This window comes from Aquila chrysaetos, chromosome 12 (genome assembly GCF_900496995.4).
Source record: "Aquila chrysaetos chrysaetos chromosome 12, bAquChr1.4, whole genome shotgun sequence".
Classification (NCBI taxonomy): domain Eukaryota; kingdom Metazoa; phylum Chordata; class Aves; order Accipitriformes; family Accipitridae; genus Aquila; species Aquila chrysaetos.
Genome location: NC_044015.1, coordinates 1,190,515 through 1,212,721, shown reverse-complemented (window position 1 = coordinate 1,212,721; position 22,207 = coordinate 1,190,515). Strand labels below are relative to the sequence as shown.

Sequence of the window (22,207 nt, the reverse complement as noted above, 5' to 3'; positions counted from 1 at the left end):
GCTCCAGCGCTGAAGGATGCAGTGTGGTAGCGTGCCTTGAGGAATTAAGTAAGGTCAGTCCCAAATTTAGGGATTGGCTGCTAATGTGTCTTAAATGCAGTTTGTTAAAAATAAAGGGTTTATTTTGATATGGCATACAGCACATTGCATCATCTGGGGTGTGCAGCGAGACAGATGGTAAGAATAAGACAGAGCCTTCCCTTCACAGCATTTGCTACCATGTTAGGAGCCTCTTCAAATGACTGTTTATTAAGTTTTCCAGAGGCTGTTTAAGACAAGAGAGATTGAGAAGTAGAAGATCAGCACTCCATTAACTAACATTTTAAAGGACCTGACAGCACTAAGAACAGGCATACCATAACCGTAAGTCTTACAGTATTTTTTAATTATTGTTGTTAATATTAGATAACTTGCCAACCAGTTGCTGACACTTAGGACGGGACAGCAGGTTCCCGGCTTTGCAGGAATCCTGTAAGTCTCCTATTACCCCCAAGTCACGTACTTCATCAACACCAGCCCTAACTGCTCCTCCAAGACAGGGCATTAAGGTAAACAACATCTTAAAAGCCACTTTGAACCAACGTTGCACACTTCTAACGTCAAGTACCTCAGTCCCTAAAGAACATCACTGAAAAACAGCATGCCACCACCTCACTCCCACCAACAGCACATTAAGATTTGGCTGCCAACCTAAAATTGTTGGCAATTTTACAGCAGCAACAAGACGACAAAATGCCTGCTCAAATCCATGAGCGATGGACAGGCGCAGTGACATTTGGTTCAGAATTACGAGTAGAAAAACTGCAATACATATGTGGCAAAGCCAGCCAGCTTTTAGCTAATATTCTCCTGGAGTGAAAAAACCCAAGTCAGTAGACCTATAGAAACTGAGGAAGTGTATTTGAAGGCAACATCATCCCAAAGTTAAAAGCAATAAATGGCTAAAGCTCCATATGAGCCTCCTGGCTCCTATATAGCCTGAAGCTCCAGATAGAGTGTCTGAGATAATTACAAAAAGCTCCACTTTGCCTCTGGAGCCGCAGAAGCAAGGGAGAGCTCAGCGTGCCGTGCGGCTTCCCGCTGGGGCTTTGGCTCACCGCTGATGACTGCGGTCCATAAAAGCCAGCGGAGCATCCTGCTGAGCCATCCCCACCACCCAGGGGAAGGCCTGCGAAGATACGACTGCCTCTTGCAGTTGCTGCGGCCGTATGTTTGCAGCATTAAGGCAATAAAAGACCATGCAACGCACTCTCCTTCTAACAGGTTTCCTTCCAAATTAACAAATGTCTTTAAGTACCGGGAAAGAAGCATCATCAGATTACGGCAGAGCCAGTTCTGCACATAGAGAATGCAAAAATTACAGTTCCTTGAAGATATCTGGGAAGTGCTGGAGGAGTGCAGAGAGAGAGGCTGCTTTAATTGCTTTAACCCACTGCTGCAGTATCTCTGTAGCAAATACTACTTTCTAAGGGTTTAAATCTGAAGTACAGTAGCTGTCCAAAGCTATTTGCAAGTTTATTGTAAACAAGTGCTACTTCTCAGGCCTCTGCTTCAAGCAAGATAAAGCATGGCAATTAAGCTACAACTTCTGTGCCAAAACAAGATAAACTAATTTTCTACTGAAATTCTGCAGAACTATCCCAAACTCCTGGAAGAGCAGCCTGGGGCATGGGCAGAGAAGCGAGTGGGCTGCAGGGTGCGATGCTGCTCCAGTGTGACAGCCTTCACCGGTGCTCACGCTTCCAGCCATCAGCAGATGGGGGGTTCTTCCCTCTTCCTTCAGGGAGGAATTCAGGACCCAGTGCTCAGAGCACAAGTTGGCTTCCACGTTCATCCTGCAATACCCGCCTGCACATGCCTGTGCTCGGGTAAGCCCGTAGACATGCTGCTGGTAGTCTTCTCCAGTGAGGCTTGGCTTTAAAAGCTTGGGAGCAGTATTAAGTGAAGGGCTATCATGAAAGTAGAACTCAAATTAAACCTCTGATGCAGCTTCACATGGGAAAAGCTACATGCTGTATTAATTTATACGCAGCACCCAGGCTGCTGGGAGAGTGACTCATCCTTCGCACAGAAGCCGTCTGTCCAGTGAACTCATGGGATGTTTGGAAGCCACCAGTGGTTCATGTTCAGCTCCCATCCACTCTGCAGAGGACTTGGGTTGCAGCTCAGCAGCTATCTCCATCTTCTGCCACATTTTCCAGGTACACCAGACGACTTAATTCAAAAGCACTGTTGCATTTGAGCAAACACCTCGTGCATGAACCCAAAATGAGTTATAGTGCAAGGTATCTCAGACCATTAGGTAGACTGAAGTTATGGATGGGTTAAGACTAAAGGAAAACTTGAGTAATTTAACATGCTCCGAAAGCATCCTGCTGTGTTTACAATTAAAATACCACAGGAAAAAAAACACTGTCCACAGAAAGGGGAAGAGATTTGTAATTGTTTCATATGCCTTGAACCCCTCCTGGCCTTGAATCCTTCGGCCAGACGCTGCATTCAACAGGTTAATGAGCTGGAGAGCTCATCAAAGGACAGATGTTTATTCCCCCTTTAATTTCTCTTCAAGTCACAAATGCTCACAAATATTTATCTACAGAAGTCATAGCACTAATCCCATCTCCTTCCTAGCTTTTAAGTTTAGTGATCAAAGTTGTACAATTTGTTGAAGACTGTATTTCAATTTCAGTTAGTGGTCTCTTCTAAAGAATAATAAAAAAAAGCATTTTTCATAGGGGAAATTAAGAGAAAATGGGCATGTTCTCGTGAAAATTAAAAGGAACATCAAAGCGAAACCAGGCAGCTTAATTTCACACCATCTATTCCTAAAAAGGATGACTGTAGGCAATCCCCTTTCAACAAAGGACTTTGCTTTCCCAGAAAGGCATTTCGAAGCACTGCCTCATCTACCTCCCCACCCACGCAGATACCCCTGGCTTCACATAAGAGTACCAGTTTGAGTGGAAACTCCTCTACGCGCACCCCAATCCTCTTCAAAAACAATCTCAAGAGTGACAAGCGAATCCCACCTGCGTTCCCACCCCTTGGTGGCACAAGGAAAACGGAAGCTGTGACAACCAAGGCACTTGCTCAGAAGGTGGCCCTGGGAAAGGGCTTTGTTTTGTTTTCCCCTGCCCCTCGACCCTTAGCTGGCCACAGCTGGAAACACACAGCTTTTGAGGTCTGACTTGATTATCAGAGCTAAGTTACATTTCACTGTTAACTATGTAAGCCCTATATGGGACAAGTGCATCACTGAAATTTCACCTGATAAATAAATTAGGTTAAAATCCAGTGTATGGTGTGGTAAACATTTCCTAACTATTATTAGCCAAAGGAAAGAGTGTGACTGAGCTCCTTTAACAGTCAACATTGGCTGCTTCCACCTGTCCTGCTGCCAGGGCTTTAGTTTGCTGCCAGGGGACACACGGTACCTTCGCTGGACAGCTGCACCAGGATGACAGGCCACTGCTGTAATGGAGTATATTAAAATTCAGTGCTATGAGCCAGACAAGCATGTGCAGGATGTCTTCAACAACAAACTGCTGCCGGGTGCTGCAAGCACGCAGAGATGGTTCAACTATCAAACCCAAAGCACTAGAGGTGCATTGGGGGCACGCCACTCCTCAAGCTCAGGGAACTGAGAATCTGCAGAGTTTTCCAGTCCGTTTATCAGAGATGCTCCTTTTCCCTCCTCTGCTTCCAAAGAAGTCTAAACTGGATTTCTTCAGAAGCAAAAGGCCAAACTTCCCCACATGAGGGCAGCAATTAGGACATTACTAGAAATGTCTTCTGAGATGACCGTTCTCTCCTTCCCCCCCCCTCAGTGCACACTGATCCTGGGGAGTTGTTTGTCTCCACTCTCCATTTGTCATCCTCACTCAAAGAGCACATGAGTCAGACTGTGCACCACAGATGCTGCTGATAAGCGCACACTCCATTTGGGAATATTAGCAACCCTGCAGAACAGAGACAGCTAAAAAAACAAATCCCCATCTACTGACTCCCAATCAACTATGCCAGTAAGTGCCTGGTAAATGTCACTGGCTTTACACTTTGTATAAACATCAATCTTTGGCTGGTCCCGATTGACTCAACTCTTGCAAGATCGGAAGCACACACCTTATAAAAAGGGCTGCAACCGAGCTGCACCTTCAGCATGGAACAATCAGTGCCCGTCCCAGGGGTGCTCACCGTAGCTCTGTCCCAACAAATACCACAAAGATGAAAAAGGAGATATGTAACTTATTTTCACACAGCAATCTTACATAGGCTGGATTTTTGCTATGTGTAATTTTCCAGAGCAGCAAAAGTGAAGCAATCACATGGACCAGTCATAGCAGAGAGCTCAAGCCCTGGCGAGCTGGAAGCTCGACCCCAGAGACCAGCAGCTTTGCTCTGGAAAAGGGATCCGATGAGCTTCAGTAAAACAGCACCGACTGTAGGTCCTCTCACCACTGGTTTGGAATCAGTTTACCGTAACAGAATTAAACTAGATAAAGGAAACACTTCAGTGCGTGTATATAATCGCACTAAATAAAACTATGCATGATTAAAAAGCCATCAGCTTCAGTGCTGATAAACCTCAGCGGGCCCTGACTGCACTGTCACCCTCTCACCGCAGCCCTTGGCACATCTTAATGCTCCTTTCAGGCACATCTGGAGAACTATCCTATTATATCTACAAAAAAAACCAAAACAAAAACCCAGAAAAAACACAGTGACCTAGTTCGAAGTGTACAACTTGTCTATTTTCGATAGAGCAGAGCCAGCTGCAGTGCAGACTGTCCTGACCAGAGGCAGAACAAAGTCCTCCTCCGTCGGCACACAGCACCAGGCTCTGTGCAACAAGCTGCTCCTTCTGCATCAGCCTGTTCTGCTTGTGCTGAATTGTTCTTCGTAACACTCACAAACTGGTTCTGCAGAATCCTACAATTAGAACAGCACCACGTATACAAATGACATGGATTAAGGATCAAGAGCTCCTCTACTCACAAGAGGTTTTTTTAAATCTCAGATTAATTTGCATGCAGTGTGTTTTGAAGCCATGAACTTAAATGAAGGAATTGAGGAGTTTCCAACAAAAATGGTCAGCCTCATTACATACAGCCTCTATAGTGCTCAGGCTGCATCAGCCTAAAGATCCACTGTGCAAAGCTGCTCATCCTGGATAGCAGCCAGCAGGAGAGGAAGGAAAATGTGCAAGAAACCAGGCAGTCCAGCTGGGCCATAGCTACTGTTTTTACGGTTTCTAAAGCTCCAGGACTTAAAATGATTTGAAGCTCTTCCCTTATCACCACTGTATCTCATCTGTTCCTTCCAACACAGGAAACCGGTTATACAGCACGCACTCTGTGCCAACAGCCAGACAACACTCATCTGGAATATTAACCTGTCCTAGAGGTCTGAGTGTGCTGAAAAGGCCAATATAACCGAGAAACGCTGAAGGACCCTAGAGGCAACACCACTGTAGAAAAGCAGTGAATTGCAGATCTTCGTTTACCCACCTGCACTCCTAGCTACCACCTTCCTTCCCCGTGTGCTCTACTACAGCATCTCCTGCGTTCTCCGGAAACAACGGGAACTGGAGCTGCTACTGCTCACGTCAGGTGCTGCAGCTGCATTGACTGCATCTGAGATCAGATCTGTGTCTAGCAAAGTGTCATGACAAAGGAGTGCAGACAGCAGATTGTCTGCAGACCGAGATCTGCGGCTGTTCTCCTGCCTGAGCAGGAAAGGGTCAGGAGAAAAGAGGAAAGATCAATTCTAAAGGAACACTTTTCCAATTAACAAAAACTCATCAGCAAATCTCATGAGTTTGACATACAATCTCTCTCCATCAGTATCTAAACAAAATATTTCTCCTATAGATACTAATTTAAGAGCATAAAGGACTTGAAATCAACTTGTACTTTCTAAATCTTCTGCAGCTCCAGGTCAGTGGAGGTGGACACAGCAAGCAGCCAGATGTAAGCATCACTAGGTGTCAGGCACATAGTGCTGCCATATAGAGAAAACAGAATATAGTCTGTTCAAAAGGAGAACGTCAGGTACATCCAGGTAACAGGCAGAAGCATCTGTGCCGTGTCCAGACGTCCTTTACACAGACAGCAACCTTGGGTTCTGTGCAGCCTCCACATGAACCTCTGTAACAACTAGTGAAACACAAGCGGTGTCCTGGTAAAAAGTATCAAAAGCTTATCTTTTAGACATAACATGATTAATTGTTATTAAGATTTAAGTATCCTGGAAAGGGAATGATGGGTAAAACAGACATAAACTAGTCTTTACATGACTTAAGTCTTAAACATACAGAAGAGAATGGAAACATCTTGCTTTACAGATTTGTACTAGTGTACCTCTGGAAGAGGCTGTCATGTTTCAGGAAGCATGAAATGTTTGATCAGAAACTGAATCGGATTCACCGTTTTTGTGCTGCTTCCTGCACCCTGCCAGACAGGACCGGGGCAGGAAGCAGGATTATCTTACCTTGACAAACAGCAGCCCCATCAACTGCACATAACAGTATGGATGAGGAAGAGCTCTCTCAAGGTGGGAAAGGGGTGGTTTTACAGATGTTTAGGCAGGTCATGGTGTGTACAGACAAATCAAAGCACAGGCCAGGTATACTCTGAGGCAGCCTCTTCTGCTGTACCCCAAAGTACCTGGAGCTAACTTCCATTGCTCACCACCGCTGCTCTTGCAAAAGAGATACTTGTAAGTCATCACAGATCTGTGCACTTTCCTAGACATGTGGAAACCAAGGTTTCGGTTTTGGTGTCTTAACTGAATATTAGGAACAAGCACAGTGCCTGGCTATTGAAACTAAGGTGCATTGGTAAGCGACTAAGTATGCGGCTTGGGCTTTGGCTCATTGTATCAGCAAGAGAAGTGTGGTTTGTTATTTCCTCTGGGCATAGCCTAACACTGCCACTGAACGGCTACTGCCTGACAAATGGCCCTGTAGTCACCTGGATAAACAACAGAAGCTCCCGTGGTCATCGGTGTGTGCTGCTATTGCTGTCAGATCACTGGGCTAAGGCTCTATGGCTTTTATTTGGGGAAAACCAGCACTACCTGGGAATCAGCATCCATCATAAGGCAGATTCAATAGCAGCAGGTACAGCAAAAAAAAAAAAAAAAAAGCAAAATATCAAAGGTTAATGCATCGCAGCTCTGCACCAGGAACATGTTTGTCACCTCTCCAGGTCTCTTACAACCCTAGTAAAGGTGAGTCAGGCTAAGTATGTCCATGAACTTGAGCAGAATAAACTCACCATCAGCACAGCCACGTGGTTAGTCTTCACTGTGCTGTAACTTTGTCTTGTAAGGACAAAATATAATCTGTTGGACTCACTTCCTATGTGGAAGATAGCTTGTGTCTACCCTCTGGCTATTTTCACCAATGAATGCAAACAACTCTTAATTAAAAGCACTGGAGTTAAGTCTTCATCACATTTTAAAAGAGGCAAAACCAGGAATGTAGCACGCTTGAGTCATACAGCAGGTTGTACAGCATCGTACCACCAAAAGTAACCCCACAGGTCTCCTAATTTTCCTTTCCAAATAATAAATGTTTATGATAAATGTATCGGCTGCTTTTGGCTTGTTTGGCAGCTAGATCCTTGGTTCAAGATTAGGTCGAACACATGGAAGCCTTTCGGTTACCTTCCTCCACCTCAAGCTTGGTATTACTTCTGTGCCTGCTTATATAGGACACCCTTTCTTGCACAACAGCTTTCAGTCTTGAGAATTCGAGTTTTGCTGGATGTTTGTGGGTCCCACCACCAGCTGTCACTTCTTTAGGAACGCAAAAAAACCCCACAACAAATTTGCAGTTAGAGAACAAATCTTGAAATCAGACACTTGCAAAAGCATGCAGAACTAAGATCTTACAAAAATGTTAGAAGTGGGCTCTCAACAGCAAAATAATTATAAATTTATCTTAATAGTACATTAAACCCAGCAACATCTTTTGCAAAGACGAAGGGCCCCAGGCCTGCTGAACTTACAGCAACACACAAATGCTTTTGTATATTCTGGCAACAAAATAAGTCTCTTTAAAAATACCAGGTATTTCTGGACCATGGAAAACGGAGCTCCCCATCTAATTTATGGCCTTGCTAACAATGTGGGAAACTCATTACAAGAAACAAACAACTGAGGTGTTGCTTGCCACCTCCCACCTATCCCAACAAGCCCTGTCTTAAAACTACTTCCCAACTGCTTCTCTCCTCTGGGAAGGTAAATAGCCCGACGGGTTGATCCAATACACCCTGTGGGTCCTGCCTCAGGATCAGCCAGCTTGCACACTGCGCTTGAGCCTTGCTGTGCTGACAGGGACAAGATCGGTGTGAGCGGGACAGTTCGAGGGAACACAGCAGACCTGTTCCCGCACCCCTCATTCCCACGGAGAGCAGAGTGGCGTACCGTGTCTCATTTCAGCCGACCCTAAAGCATGCAACAGGACACAGGACAAAGCCTGCAAACCCAAAATGCAACTTGCAGATGGAGCAGCTTGTAGACTAAACACCGCACAGAGCAGTTCACACGGGCTTTTTAAATCACCGTATTCCTGTTTCTTGTGAAATGACCTGCAGATGTCATGACAATTCTAAGAAAGCACATAAGCTGGATCAGTATCGTTTCTGAAAAGCTATTTTGCGAGTTCTTCATACATAAGAACATGCTTTTATCAGCTCCAGAAGAGGAAAAAGCTGCCTAAGATGCAACTAACTCATTAGCTTTCCACCTGAAGTTATCCTCATAAACAGCCTGAATATGAAAAACGTTTTGCCTTCAAACTCAAGTATCAATTTGTTGAATCAAGCTGCTCACTCACATTCCCCTTCACAGAATTTGAGCAGGATTAGAGCACTCGGCCTGTGCTGTGTGCCCGTGTGGAGCCCAGATCTGGATACTGTGAGATTAGGGCTCCACGTCAGGGCAGTAAGAGCAATACACAACCACAGTAAAAAGCTATTTCTCAGGCCCTGGCGCTGAACCGAGCTTCAGCAACGGTTGCAGTTCTGAGTATTTTTTTTTTGCTCTGCTTGGAACCACGTAAATAGCATTTCTGTTTGCCATTAATCCGTTCATGCTTGCGCTTCCCAGAGTAACCGCTGCTGGGAACAGACTTGTGTGTCTTCAGATGCCCAGGGCTTTCCCACCATGCTGACCTGCCAGCCCTGCAGAATGTAAAAAAGCCGCCAGCGCAGAAAACAGCAGTGGTGTCACTGGCAGGACAACAGGCAGAGCAGAGACATCGAGGTTACACTGGGGAACACAGAGGAAATTGCTGCAGAAAACAGGAGCAAGATGCCGAAGTCTGGACGTGGATAATCCTTCCACAAACAGAACTTTGTGACATACATTTGTAAGCTAACGACTATAAAGAAATTCAGTAGGCTTTTCTGTGAAGCCTCTGTAAACCAGAGATGCTCAGTGATAGGAGTTTCACTTGGGATTTCAGCTAGAGGAGATGGCACGCTGCAGGCATAAACTAATATATTCACCACTAAAATTCTACAGTAGGCACAGAAATAGCTGAAAACATTAAGGAATATTGTTGTTCTAACTCAGACTTATGCTTTGCTACTCCTGCTGACCATTTTAATTGCCAGGTGAAGTATTAAGGCAAAGCATACTCAGGACAACGGCATCTATACCTCTATTAATTTCAGTCTAATATTAAGAAGGAGCAGTGGTGTGAAATAGCCAAATTATTACAGTCCCTGAACATCTGAGACTGGAGCAAGCCCTGATAGCAATAGGAAGAAAGGTGTGAGGATTAACAGAGACCATTAGCTGCACATCACCTACAACCTGCATTAATTCTGCTATCTGTTAGAGGGAGGAAAAATAAAGCAGTTTGATATTACAAGAGAGAAATCAAACTGCAGAAACGCAGCCATGTGTTCTGAAGTGTAAGTTTCATACTTAGGAGTTCTGGAAAAGGATGCGGGAACAGCCTCCAGGCAAAAGGTGCTGAAAGAAACAGGGTGTTTAGGCTAGAGTGGAGGGACACTGCATACCTGGAAGGCAACCCACTATTACCACTGGGCTCCATCAAAACCAGGAGCATCGGGCTGAGGCTGAAACAGATAAATTCAGCTTTAAGAAAAACTGACAGCCAAGGGAATTGCATTCTGGAACAGTTTTCATACAAACTGTTACGGTATATTCACAGGCATCCTAAAGACAAGCAGGATTTTGTCTCTGAAGCACAGTTATCAGAGGCTCCATGTGGCACAGCCGTAGCAGGGATGGCTGCCACCACGTGCCAACCAGGCACTACCTACCAGCAGGTTTTAGGGTGCTCAGGCCTCATCAGCTAGTGACACATGAGAAGCATTAGTAACACAACTGAGTACTAATTGAGTCACCCAACCACAGGAAACTCACTGAGTTCACCACATCTTCTCCCCCTCCCCTCCCATCGTGGGAATGGCAAGGGAGGAGACGTCCAGGAGAGCCAAGCAAGGCAGACAGATGACCTACCGAGCTGGGTAACTGTGCAACATGATTCACACAGCCCCAGCCGTGTGAACGGCCTGTAAGCACATCACTGCTCTTCCCCATCCAACAGTAAACACTGGACCTAAGCCATTTTATTTCTCTTGGGGAGACTCCCAGCGTTGTTTTGGCACAAAGACAACGGAGCAGCCGTTCCCATTCTCCAGCTATGGCCGTTTACTGCAACTCATCTCAAGCTCTCAGCTCACCTCCCATCCTGCTGCCTTTCAGGGTCCCTGAGGGACCATCACTACCCTTTTTGCCCAAGGTCCAAGCTCGCCAAAACCAACTGTGCTCCTTAAACTGAACTTGTTGGACCTGTGAACCCTATTTCAAGCCGTTCTTACCCAGTAATGCATTTCCCAGATGCGATGCTCAAATGGCAACCGGCTAGAAACCCGTCCTGGAGAAGACAGCTGTGAAATCCAGCACCTGACTGTGGGAAAGCAGAGGTCATTTCCCCAAAGCTAGTGAAAGCAAAGAGGTGTCAACTCATCTGAAGAACGAATAGCAACATCTATACCAAGAAAGACCAAAGGAAGCATCAGATCAGAGAGCAATGGGAAGACAAGAGATCCCACCAGCAAAAATAAATACACTGTGCATATCCCCATGCAATGCATGCAGCTACTCCTCCACTGCAATTGCAGCATTTCAGTCATATCCATCTCAAGAATTTCACATCACTTCAAGCTATAACAGAGCAGATTTTTGGTGTTGGTCACACTTTCACACCCCTGCACTCAATCGAGCTAACCATGGGAGATGAGGGCAGATAGCCCTTATTGTTGTCTCGGACACACCTCTGAACCTGAACCCTTGCATCAGTTCTCCCCTCTCCTTTTTCCACGATTCAGCCAAATAGCAGGATATCCTTGGATTGACATGCCAGCTTTGAGGAAGTAAGAGCAGCGGGTGCTTTTAATGGGCATAACGTACTCAGTGCTCCCAGGGCGCACCCTCTCCATCTCGCTGGTCTCCCAGAGGTCTGTGACCATCCCCCTCAAAGGGCTGCATGCATCACTTCAGGGTACCCAAAAATTCATGGCCCTATAAAAGGCCCCCAGCTCCCAAGGCACAAACTTTCTGTGTAAGCGGAGGGACAGTATCATATCAAGATGACCCCAGAGCAGCGAAGGAGACAGGTACACAAACAGGCTCCTCTCTGCAAAGCGATGCAGCGTGAAATGGCTGGAGGGCAGCCAGGAGCTGGGAATGCATTCGGACAAGACCTACAGCGCTGATAAGTTTGCTGCAAAAGTATGTTTTAGGGGTGACTCGTGATGGTGACAGAAGATACCAAATAGTTGTTTGGTATTGGTGTACAAAGCAAATCTATTCTGCTGAACCTAAACATCCAACTAAGCAAACCCTTACTCTGAATTTTTTAGGCAAATATGTTTAACATTAGAGTCTCATAGTCTCTTCTCCATTGTATACAAATTCACAATCAGGCTGCAGTTCATGGAAAATTGACAGAAGGTGTGTTCACACTGGCAAATTTTAGTCTGATATAAACTTAACTCTGAAGGTGTCAAGAGGTACAAGGAAAGGAGAAAACTGGAAAAAAAAACCCCCAGGTTACAAACAATCACAGCATCTCAAGGTACCTCTTCGGAGACTGAAATCTGAACAAGGCCACTGGAGAGAGAGAATCGGGATATTGCCCCAGATCTTTTTTTGACATATTAAACTGGGATTACCTCAATTACACTAAAGAAATCATACACAGAGACTGCCACGATCTCCAGTTTTCCCTTGCCTATCTGCACACTGTTGATTGTGTCTGATTAAAAATGCAGAAGACTTTTGCACATGCTGCAGAAATTAAATTCTTAGAAAAGTGTTTCAAGCACATCAGAGGGAAGGAAAGCTGGTTTGTAAGTTCACGTGTAGAAGAGGTGAAGAGAACGGACATCAAAGAATGGTCATCACCGACAAATTACAGACTGTGGGGAGAAATGTGGCAACTCAGCTGTCAGCCAGGGACATGAGAGGGACCTTCTGAAAAATCAGGTGTCATTAAGTGGTGCTGGATGAGTGTCTAACAAATGCTTTGAGCACCTCGCTGAGCTCAAATTAGACGTGGAGAACTGTAAGTCCTGCCCTGTTTCAAATGCAATTCAACTTTGAGCAGTGGCTGTTGCATTTAGAAGTGTTTTTTTCAAATACGAGCACTGGAGACAGAGCACAAATTCGCCTGTTGGCTTGACTCTGAGTGTGGCAACCCTGGGAAGGTACTGGGGCAGCCTGATTTTGTCCAGCCTTCTTCCAAGATTAGTGTTCCCCCGGCACACTTTCTGAGCAAAGGTTGCTTTAATGCCTGCCTCGGAGAACAGTTAGTCATGTCTAGCTCTGCAGAGGCACACACCATAGTTAAAAAATAAGTGGGTCCTCTGAGTAAGTCACTCTCGCCCTCTGTTTCAGAGCTATGCAGTGAGCAATGAGCAAGGAGAGCCTTGAGGCGAAACCACAGACCTGAAGACTGCAGCCCAGGATCCTACACCAGCTCTGCCACAGCTTTCCTGTGTGACCTTGGAAAAACTGACCTTCTTTTCCTGCAAGGCCACTGTAAATTTTAACAAAGCACTTAGACACAGACAGAAAACAGCATTTGTCACAGAGGAGACAGGATTCTTGTCAATGCTGATAAAGCTGTAAATGTGCTTGCACAACGACCAGCAGCTAACAAGAAATCCTTTGCACAATGCAGAAGTTAACTATTATTCCTCTACGGATCACCTGTTGCAAGATCTCGCATGACACTGCAAAAAGCACTGAGAATTCCAAACCTTTAAAAAACCCACCAAATATTTTGTAAGATACATTCATCATTAGTAGGGAGCTAACTAACAAAAAAACCTGCTCAAGACAACCTAAAGGTTTGAATTACAGCTTATCTCAAAAGCCCGCATAACGTGTTTGCAGACTGAGTAACCATTTTTGCTGAACACAAGGTTTTACTACAAAAGATGAACAACTTTCACTCTACGGCTGCTCCAACACGCAGTCGTGACATAAAAGCCCCCAGCTCTGCATCAGAGCTACCTCCCCTTCAACCAAGGACAGGGGTGGCTCCTTCAGCTGCAGACAATCGAACCCTGGAGGGCACAAGCCCAAAAACTGAATTTCTGCCTTCTGAGCTAATCTGCTTTGTTTTTAAAAGGAACAAGGCTTCTTGGGGACAGCCTCAAAATACTTCCTGTTATTCCTTGTGCCAAAGCATGACAAACTTTGCTCATTCTTGACAGATTTGAGCTTCCCAAAGCTTGTGTCCCCAAAGCTAACCCCACCAGCTCAATCACAGCAGCATTAAGAGTATGTTAGGATGAAAGCCTTCATCCTAGCACACATTTTGTGCTGATTAGTTCAAGTGCAATAGTCAGAAAAAAGAAAAGGGTTTCTTATAGAGCTCGCAGAAGAGCTTGGATGTTTAGCTGCTGTCCCACAAAAACTAGCAGTTAATTTGTTTTTAGCCACTTTCCTTGCAGAGTGAAAGAAAAATGAAGAAGAGCAGGACTGGTTTGCAGAGGCAAAGACTTGTAAAAGCAGTTTACGTGACTCATGGTTTGTTTTTTTTTTTTTTTCCCTCACACTGAAACCAATGAGAAGGGGCAGCAAGTGTTGTTCAGCACACTAAGGATTCATTTTCTTTTGTTTCAGGGGCTGGCTGCAATAGGATTAAAATTGGCAGTATGCACCCTTCACAACTGTTCTGCAGAACTACCCTCTCCTCATCTCCAGTTTCAAAGTCAGGCACAAAAATCCGTATATTGCGGATCTTCGGCAACCTCCGCACTTTGCATCGATCACAGTGCAGTGGGTGTGACTTTGGCAGAAGCACAGTCTTTACTGCAACAGGGAAAGGAAAAGGAGAGAAATTACTGGCAGCATGGGCCACTCCTGTTGGCAGGGCTTTGCAGCCATAGCAATACTTTATAAGGAAATTTCTTGGACGAAACTGCCTATCCTCATGTTACTGAGGTTTTTTTGTATTCCGTTGCAGATGCTCTACAAAGTTATTCTTAGCAGGTATTTTGTATAGAACCAAAGCTGTCCCCAGGCTGGGGACTATCTGCAGAAACACCAAAACAGATCTGAGATCTGCGGAGGAAATAAAGCATCCCTTCAGTTCAGAGCTACTGAAGCCAAGACCAGAAGAAGCAAAGACAAGTCCCAGGAGATTCAGGTTTAAGCAGCTCCTAGGACAGATGATGTAATACAGTTAAATCAGCTTTGTCCAACCTTTGGCTATTAACGGTCAGAGACCTGCTGGTACGCTTCCAAATGCTGAGAATCGATTACATTTCATCATCAGGCTACAGTAATATTCAAATGGGAGGCTTCCAAAGAAAGTTCAAGTTCTTCATTTGTTTGTACTGGGGTTGCCCGTTTCTTCCTGATCAATGATTTACTGCTCCTGGCACAGTCCTGGCCATGTCCTCATGGTTACACAGAAAGTCCTGATTAACAAAAACCTACTTACGTCTAGTTTTTTAAAAAGATGAAGAATTCCAATGCTGCTGTCTTGGTGCCTCCGGCCTGGGTTGGAGTTGAACAGAGTTCAGAACTATATCAAAGGCATTGAGGAATAGGATGAATTATCTGTGTTTTGGGGCTGGTTTGTTTTTCCCCCAAAGGTTGGTCTGACCTGGCGGATGTGGATTATCCATTTCCATCAAACAGTTACCAATAATAAGCTGAGAAAAGCAATACACAGAAAGCAGAGATGCACTTCAGGTTTAGAAGCATGGCACCCAAACTAATTTCTGACTAAACTGGCTCCTTCTAGACACTTTTGCACGCACATTTTCCACGTGGCCTTGTACAGCTGGGAGGGCGTGACAATAACACTGTGAGTCTCTCTGGGCTAGACTGGCAGAAAAGCTGAATTCTAAGGAAAGAATAGCTCACATATGAGCTCCTGCGTACACTGAGCAGAGAAGGAGAAACCCAAAACAGAGGAGGTTTCTCCAGTCCAAGCTGCCATCAAGACTGGAAAAAAAAGCAACTTTCCTTTCAGATTTTTAACTGAAATAGCTGAGTGCCTAATAAGCAAACTGCAACTGCCTTTACTCAATCAAATGGCATTTGGGGATTCCAGATTAATTCCAGTGAAGTACAGGAACAAGCAACTGAAAGTTGCCAATATCAATTTTATTTTAATAAGTTTGAACAAGATTTAAAGTGCCAGAGGGTGGGGGTTGTATGTACAACTAATAAAGGTGTCTGGTAGCTTAAGTGATCTGGAGACAGTTCTGGGATTCAAAATTTAAACAAATACTAAACAAATGAGCTGGTGCAGAGGAGCAGAGGAATGCTGGCCTCAGGGCTGAGGAATGCAAGCCTGTCCAGACGGCAGCAAGAGAGCAGCTGTATGTGCACCCTGTGCTGGGATGGGAAACCAGCTGGAAATATGTAAAGATAGTGCTGTTCAGGCACTTTTACATATATCTATACTTAGAAAAAGTAGATAAAGAACAAGCAAACCTGTTTAATGAGAATATGCCTATGCAACTCTGTTCTGCAACTTGAAAGCACAAATTCAACGAGATTCAGATAAGAGATTGAGGGCTTTCACACTAGAAAGTTAGAAATCAATTATAGAAACAATTGACAGTTGGATTATTCACCTAAATCCCCTGTACCTTCTCAGTGATTTGCATTTCAAACAGACCAAATTTCACAGCAGAACAGATTGTTTCCCTGTCTTGTCTACAAGTTCACACAGGACTGAACTGTTCTTCCAGTTAGCCCACAACCAGGGCTTCCTATCTCACCAGAAAATAAAAGGTTTAGTTTAAAAATCACAGTAAGCATTTTTGCACATCGATAGAAAAGTGCTTAGGCAGCTCTAAACTTCAAAGAACTTACTACAAGCCAGACAAACCTGGTTTAACACAGGCCAGCTCTGAGGCTCACTGACTACGTGTGATACCATGAGCAGTGCTAGAGCACAATGGTTTTCTAAAAAAACAAAACCAAATCCGGTATTTACATCACCTGCACCACAGATGCCACCCTACCAACTCATTAAACAGTGGTGGGTAATGTCTTGCATGCCCATCAGCATCTCACACGCCAAAACAAATGTCAGGTTTGCTCAGTCGTGTGACTAACTCGGTCAGCTCCTGGGCCAGCAGACGACAGCATCGAGCACCTCCGGGTTGCATACAATACCGTCAAACAATGAAACCTCAGCTCTGCAGCTGGAAACGACCATAAGGATATATTCATGTTTACCCAGAGTTTCAATGTTTCAAAGGAAAGGCTGATTTAACTATCCTGGCTGTTTGCCAGTTTGGCAAAGGCAGGACAGAGCAGCGGCTTGCCCAAACTTTCAGGGACCCCTTTTTTCCTTCCCAGATGTCCAACCTCCTCAGTCACAGCTCTTCCAAAAAAACCTAGATTGTTATCTTGGGCCAAGGAGCAGGAGAATAGGAAACCAGGTTCTGTTTACTGCTAGCTGTTCGGAGGAAAGCCCATGGGGGCTGTCACTGCTGAAGGTTAGCTCGGTGCGCAGGTGGATGGTGTGGGAGGGCAGGAAGGACAAAAACCAGAGCCAGCAAGAACTGACTCAGCAACGCTCACCCCCTTTCATTATCTCAGATCTTAAAGCAGAAATGTTAAAATACACTTTCAAAATGAGAAGGCAAGCTGGAGATGGTTTATATAATGCTGCTGGAAGCAGGCAGACGTTTTAACTCATGCAAGTTACCAAGAGCACAGATGTATTGGGAAGCTGCAGATGAAAGATCGTATCGCGTGTCATGGACAGTAATTGGGGACTGCAATAAGCTGTAATGTGCAGAGCACGTTTTAGGGCTTAGTGCAGGAGGAGGCTGAAGGACAGCCTTCCCATGCAGGAAGGGATGGGATCACAGCCCAAATGACGGGAAAGGAGAGTCCCACCCAGCACTGCGAGGGCAGCAAAGGACAAAGTCTTACTCCTGGCTGTCAACATCAGCTTGAACACTACAGCTTTGCAGACACCACAGGGTATAGTGTGTTATTGTTTCCCCTGAAAATAGCTTAAAAAAATTCTTTAAAGAATTAACTATGCCCCAAAACAAATACTCAGTAAAACAGGAGTAACATTGCAATTTAAAAAATACAGACTTTTTTTCTTTCTTAGGTAAGGAATAGAAACATCATCAAAGCTGGCAGCTGCTAGTATAAATAGAGAGGCCACCAGGGCCGGCTACAGGGCCACCATGAAGAAAACTGACAAAACCCCTGCTGTACTTGTTTTTCCATTATCTAATATTAGGCCATGTAGGTATTTATGAACTATTCTGCAGTGCATTCAAGCTAATTCCCAGAAAATCACGTGCCTGTGCAGTGAATTCAAGATTAGGAAGCTTTCCAATGTTTTCTTGAGAAGAGATGTGATCACCATGCAGTACTAACAGCAATTTGAAAATCTGCCTTGTTGGTTGGCTGCCAGATACTGACCCAACGAGCATCTTATTAAGCCTCCAGTCATCGCTCCCCAGCTATTTGTGTCAAACTGTGTGCTCTGAGGCTTGAAGAGTCTAAAGCAACTTCAGACTGGGGGCAGAAGGACAGATATTAGTTACAGAACCACATTATAAAAGATTTGAAGAAATACTAAGTGCTCAGAAATTAGTGCTCATACAAGTACATGACAAGAGCCTCTCTGGTCTACAGCTGCAAGAGTAAGTCAGTAGTCATCAGGCCTGAAAGGCTCATTTAATTTCTCTGCAAAAAAAGAAAAAGTAAAAATGCCACAGACATTTCCAGCCACTCTGGACAGTCAGTCATGATCAATTCCCACCTCCTTCAGCCTAGGACACAACAGGCATGAGTCACACAAGCCACTGAACAGGGCAACACCTCTGTCCAGATCTGACAGCCCGATGGGGAAAGGCACTGGGTTGCTGTACCCTTTAACCCTTCTCTTCTCTGGGATGTACACTTACAGTGCTCAGAAACCAAAAAATGCCTGTTAAGTCTGTGTAATGAGGTTATATTTAATAGAATCCATGTAGAAGCCTGTATGGACAGCCCTGCAGTGACAGGGACAAGAGCTACTGGCCATTAAGTTTCTTACTTGAACAACATTAGCCCTTTATGCAGCCTGCCTCTGCCTCCTGCTCCACTTCTGGACAGCCACTAAGGGCAAAAAGCACTCAGGCTGAACTGATTAGCTATCTTCAAGGAAAAAAATCATGCCTAGAGGGCAAGGCAGCTGAAAGCTACCCAAAAGCCTTGCTACAAATTTTTGTATGAAACAGCACCTTATTTAGACAATTTGAAAAATGTTACAGAGGGACACTACGGCTGGGAATTTGCATAATGGGCGTCTACATCTTGCTTACCTAACAGGAGAAGAATCTTGTCTGTCAGTAAGTCTAGACTGTGGTGTTGAATCCAGGGGACCAAGGAATCTCCCAGCCAGAAATAACAGCTGGTGCAGGGCAGGGTGCTGCCATCTGCTGACACCCACCTCTGCAACGGCGAGCTGGCAGAAACCTCGCTTTTTGTAGGCATCTCTGGATCAGGACTGCTCTGCCGAGCTAGGATCAGCGCTAAGATCCTAAGAGCAGCAAGAAAAGCCATTCTCCTCCTTGCAAAGCCTAAGCTGACTCTTCCAAGTGCTCCAGGGAGTTCTGCAAGGAGTCGTGTCCTCTGCAGTGCCCCGCTCCACTGTGCTGGCTGGACTGCACTGTTAGCTGTAGCTGCAGTTAAAGCAATGGTAGCACGACAGCCTCTTTATTAAAATGTATATACAATATTTAATATTAAAAGGCCACAGCATAACAACAGCTTTCAAAGTTAAAATACTCCAGAGGCTTAGGTGGCTTAAGAGAGACCTCTGCAGTTCAGACCAGCTCACTGCAGGCAGTTACTCTAGATGCAGTTTTTCCCACTGAACTGGACACCCAAAAGGCACAAAGGTGTGTATTTAGCCACCGTTTCCACCTCCAAAAGCTTTGCTGCGACACACACAGAAATGCAGAACCACTGGCTTTGGAGTCACATAGATCTCAACGCTTCTGAGCGACTGCAGCAGAACAGCAACCGTTGGTCATCTGTCCAACTTTTCTTCCTGCCCCAAAGCAGCATCAGCCTGACCCACTTCTCCCCAAAGCCCCAGTGGGGATATCAAACGCCTCCCAAAAACGGGGAGGTTTGAAACACATGCTCAGCCTCCTGCCCCTTCAGTTCCAATGGGTACACTAATAGAAGCAAGCAACACTCCTTCTCTTCTTTGAAATACAGCACCCTTGATCTAAAGATAATCCATCTCTAGGACAACAGAAGTATTGAGCAAGATACTCTATTCTCAGCTATGGGTTTGTCATCTCACCAAGCTTAAGTTCCTTTACCTTGCTGGTATTTCACACATGGGACAGGAAATATAGGATTTCACAAAAGGACTGCTGATGCACGACGGGACTTTTGAGGCTCCACAGAAAGCACTCGTGCCAAGTATTACACTACAAAGATGGAGGTGACCAGAGAAAGGGGACACCAACACTCATGTACTGCAAACCATATTCCACTGTGAAATTTTCAGCTATTTGAGTGTTCCAAGCAGCAACAGATATCATTTCTTTAAAGCCTACTAAAAAGATTTCTAACTATTTCATATAAGCAGCTGCACTTAAGTCAGCATCTGGTGACCAGCAGGGCGATGATGGACAAATGGGATGTGGTTAGACCCAACCGCATCGCGTCATGTGCGGTGCCACAGAACTGCCGTCTGCATGGCAGTCGAGATTCAAGACCTCGGAAGAAAAAGATATGTGAAGACAAGGTTGCGTGAAAAACTGCAGAAACTATTTTGGAAAAGGAAGCAGTGGAAATACGCTCGTGCAATGCTGTTTCTAGGAAGTCGGTGCAGACCAAACACCATGCTTAATCTCACTGTCATTCCTTCAAGCACACTAAAGTTCACTTGTCCAATGTGGCCTCTCCTCTTTACGCAGCAAGGTCAGTGAAGCTTGCTAGAGGGTGAACTACAGCTACAGGCATCATTCCACTTTAAATCAAATTTAAATATTGTATTTGGGGCACACAGAGAAAATATCAACAAAATGGACAAACTGGTCTAAAACTTTTAGAACAATGCTACTGATTTATTCTGTGCTCTGAGATCACACAAAGCTCTAGTGCAATTTAAAACAGCACAACTGATATTTAACTTATTTCTTCTATAGAAAAGTCATGAGGCTTTAATCACCAAGCTGCTTCATTAACTGGAGATTACTAATTACAGGATTTGTTAGTCAGCATTACCAGACAATGTTTTAGTGTTGATTGTTTGTACAGGGAAGATTGGAACTGATGATTTAATAATTTTAATGGAATACAAGGTGATTTGCAAGAGCTGTCCTCAGCAGAATGGACAAAAATCATTACGGTTGTCGCATACTTCCAGAAAGTAACAGCTTCAGTGGGATCAAGGTGAAGCCAAATATGAGAGACAACAGCACAGGACAAGTGAGGCACGCACCTTAAATCACATGTTGAATCTCCTGCCTCTACCCTTGACCATTCTGCTTAGAGGGCAGGGAGAAGACAGGTCATTTGCAGAATGTAACATTCCAGCACAGAGAAAAAAATGCTATTATACAGAATTAAAAAGCCATCATTTGCAGTATCTCCTGTTCCTGTGCTACTGGTTAACACATACATACGTTCCAGCAAAGGCTAGATAAAAAAGGAAACTGAACTTCATCATCCAGCTACAGCAGTTAAAGCCTGCTGCTTCCCTTGGCTCCCAACAAGAACAAAGGCTCCCACACACACCTCACGCCTTCTGACTAAGAGGGACATGTCTTCTTTGGAATCTATAGATCTTCTTCCCTAATTAAGGAGGTGGATTACTGTTACATAACGAGCAGAACGTTGCTCCACGTGGGCAGCGAGTAATCACCAGCCTTTGTCTCAGACCGGCAGGAGCACGAAGAGTCAAATCAGAAGAGCACCTCGGAATAGCTAATGTAGTTGGGCAAACACAACAGTATTATCTGCTGCGGCATCTTCCCACTGTAGCAGGTAAAACTTAACCATCAGTGGAAGGTAAATTAATAATGAAACGATACTGCAAGTTTCACAAGGGTAGAGTTCTTCTTGCTTACCTTCTTACTGCAGTGGAGCAGTTTCGGCTACCGTCTAGTAGGGTGCGCTTGCTGCCAGGGATCCCAGTTACGATTCCTTCTGGAAAGGAAACAAGAATTCGGGAGATCTATCACTGATCTACTAAACAGAAGGTGCATTATTAACGAAGTTATAATTTGGAATAATATATTTTTACTCCACTGACTGCAATTTAATCATAGCAATATTTACTTCAATAATTAGTGTAATAAGGAAGGCACTGCATTCACTCCAGTTGTCTGGTTTTACCAATATCAATTTTCCATACCAAAGAACTAAATGTCACAGGTAAGTTTTGAAATTAACATTGTTTTGTTTGAATTTTACAGTGTTTCCAAGCACATCTTTATTTTGTTGCATAGAACAGACACATTGACAGGGAACCCATTTTCATTTGTTTTTATAAATAACATGCATGACCTGGAGGTCACACTGTGTATTTCAGACACCAAATATGAATGTATGGCATCTGCAACTGGAGATAACTAATGGTTCAACTACTGGATGAGAGTTCACTTAAATACTCTGCTCTAGATTTCACTGCAGTCTAACCACTGAACTA

The 22,207-nt window shown here is 44.6% G+C and overlaps 1 protein-coding gene and 1 long non-coding RNA gene across 5 annotated transcripts in view; one reads left to right on the top strand and one right to left on the bottom strand.

Annotated features, from left to right (window-relative positions):
* GNG7 (G protein subunit gamma 7) overlaps positions 1 to 22,207 on the bottom strand; it is a 79,567-nt gene that overhangs the window by 32,864 nt on the left and 24,496 nt on the right. For 3 of the 4 annotated variants that reach the window (XM_030032279.2, XM_030032280.2, XM_041127791.1), the window contains one exon: positions 21,627 to 21,705. The gene's annotated coding sequence lies outside the window, so the exon portion shown is untranslated. The remainder of the gene's footprint in view (positions 1 to 21,626; positions 21,706 to 22,207) is intronic. The other variant, XM_030032282.2, reaches the window with a different exon arrangement.
* LOC115348873 lies at positions 1,627 to 3,294 on the top strand. Its single transcript, XR_003925946.2, has 3 exons — positions 1,627 to 1,868; positions 2,033 to 2,201; positions 2,881 to 3,294. It is a non-coding gene; the product is annotated as an uncharacterized LOC115348873 (long non-coding RNA).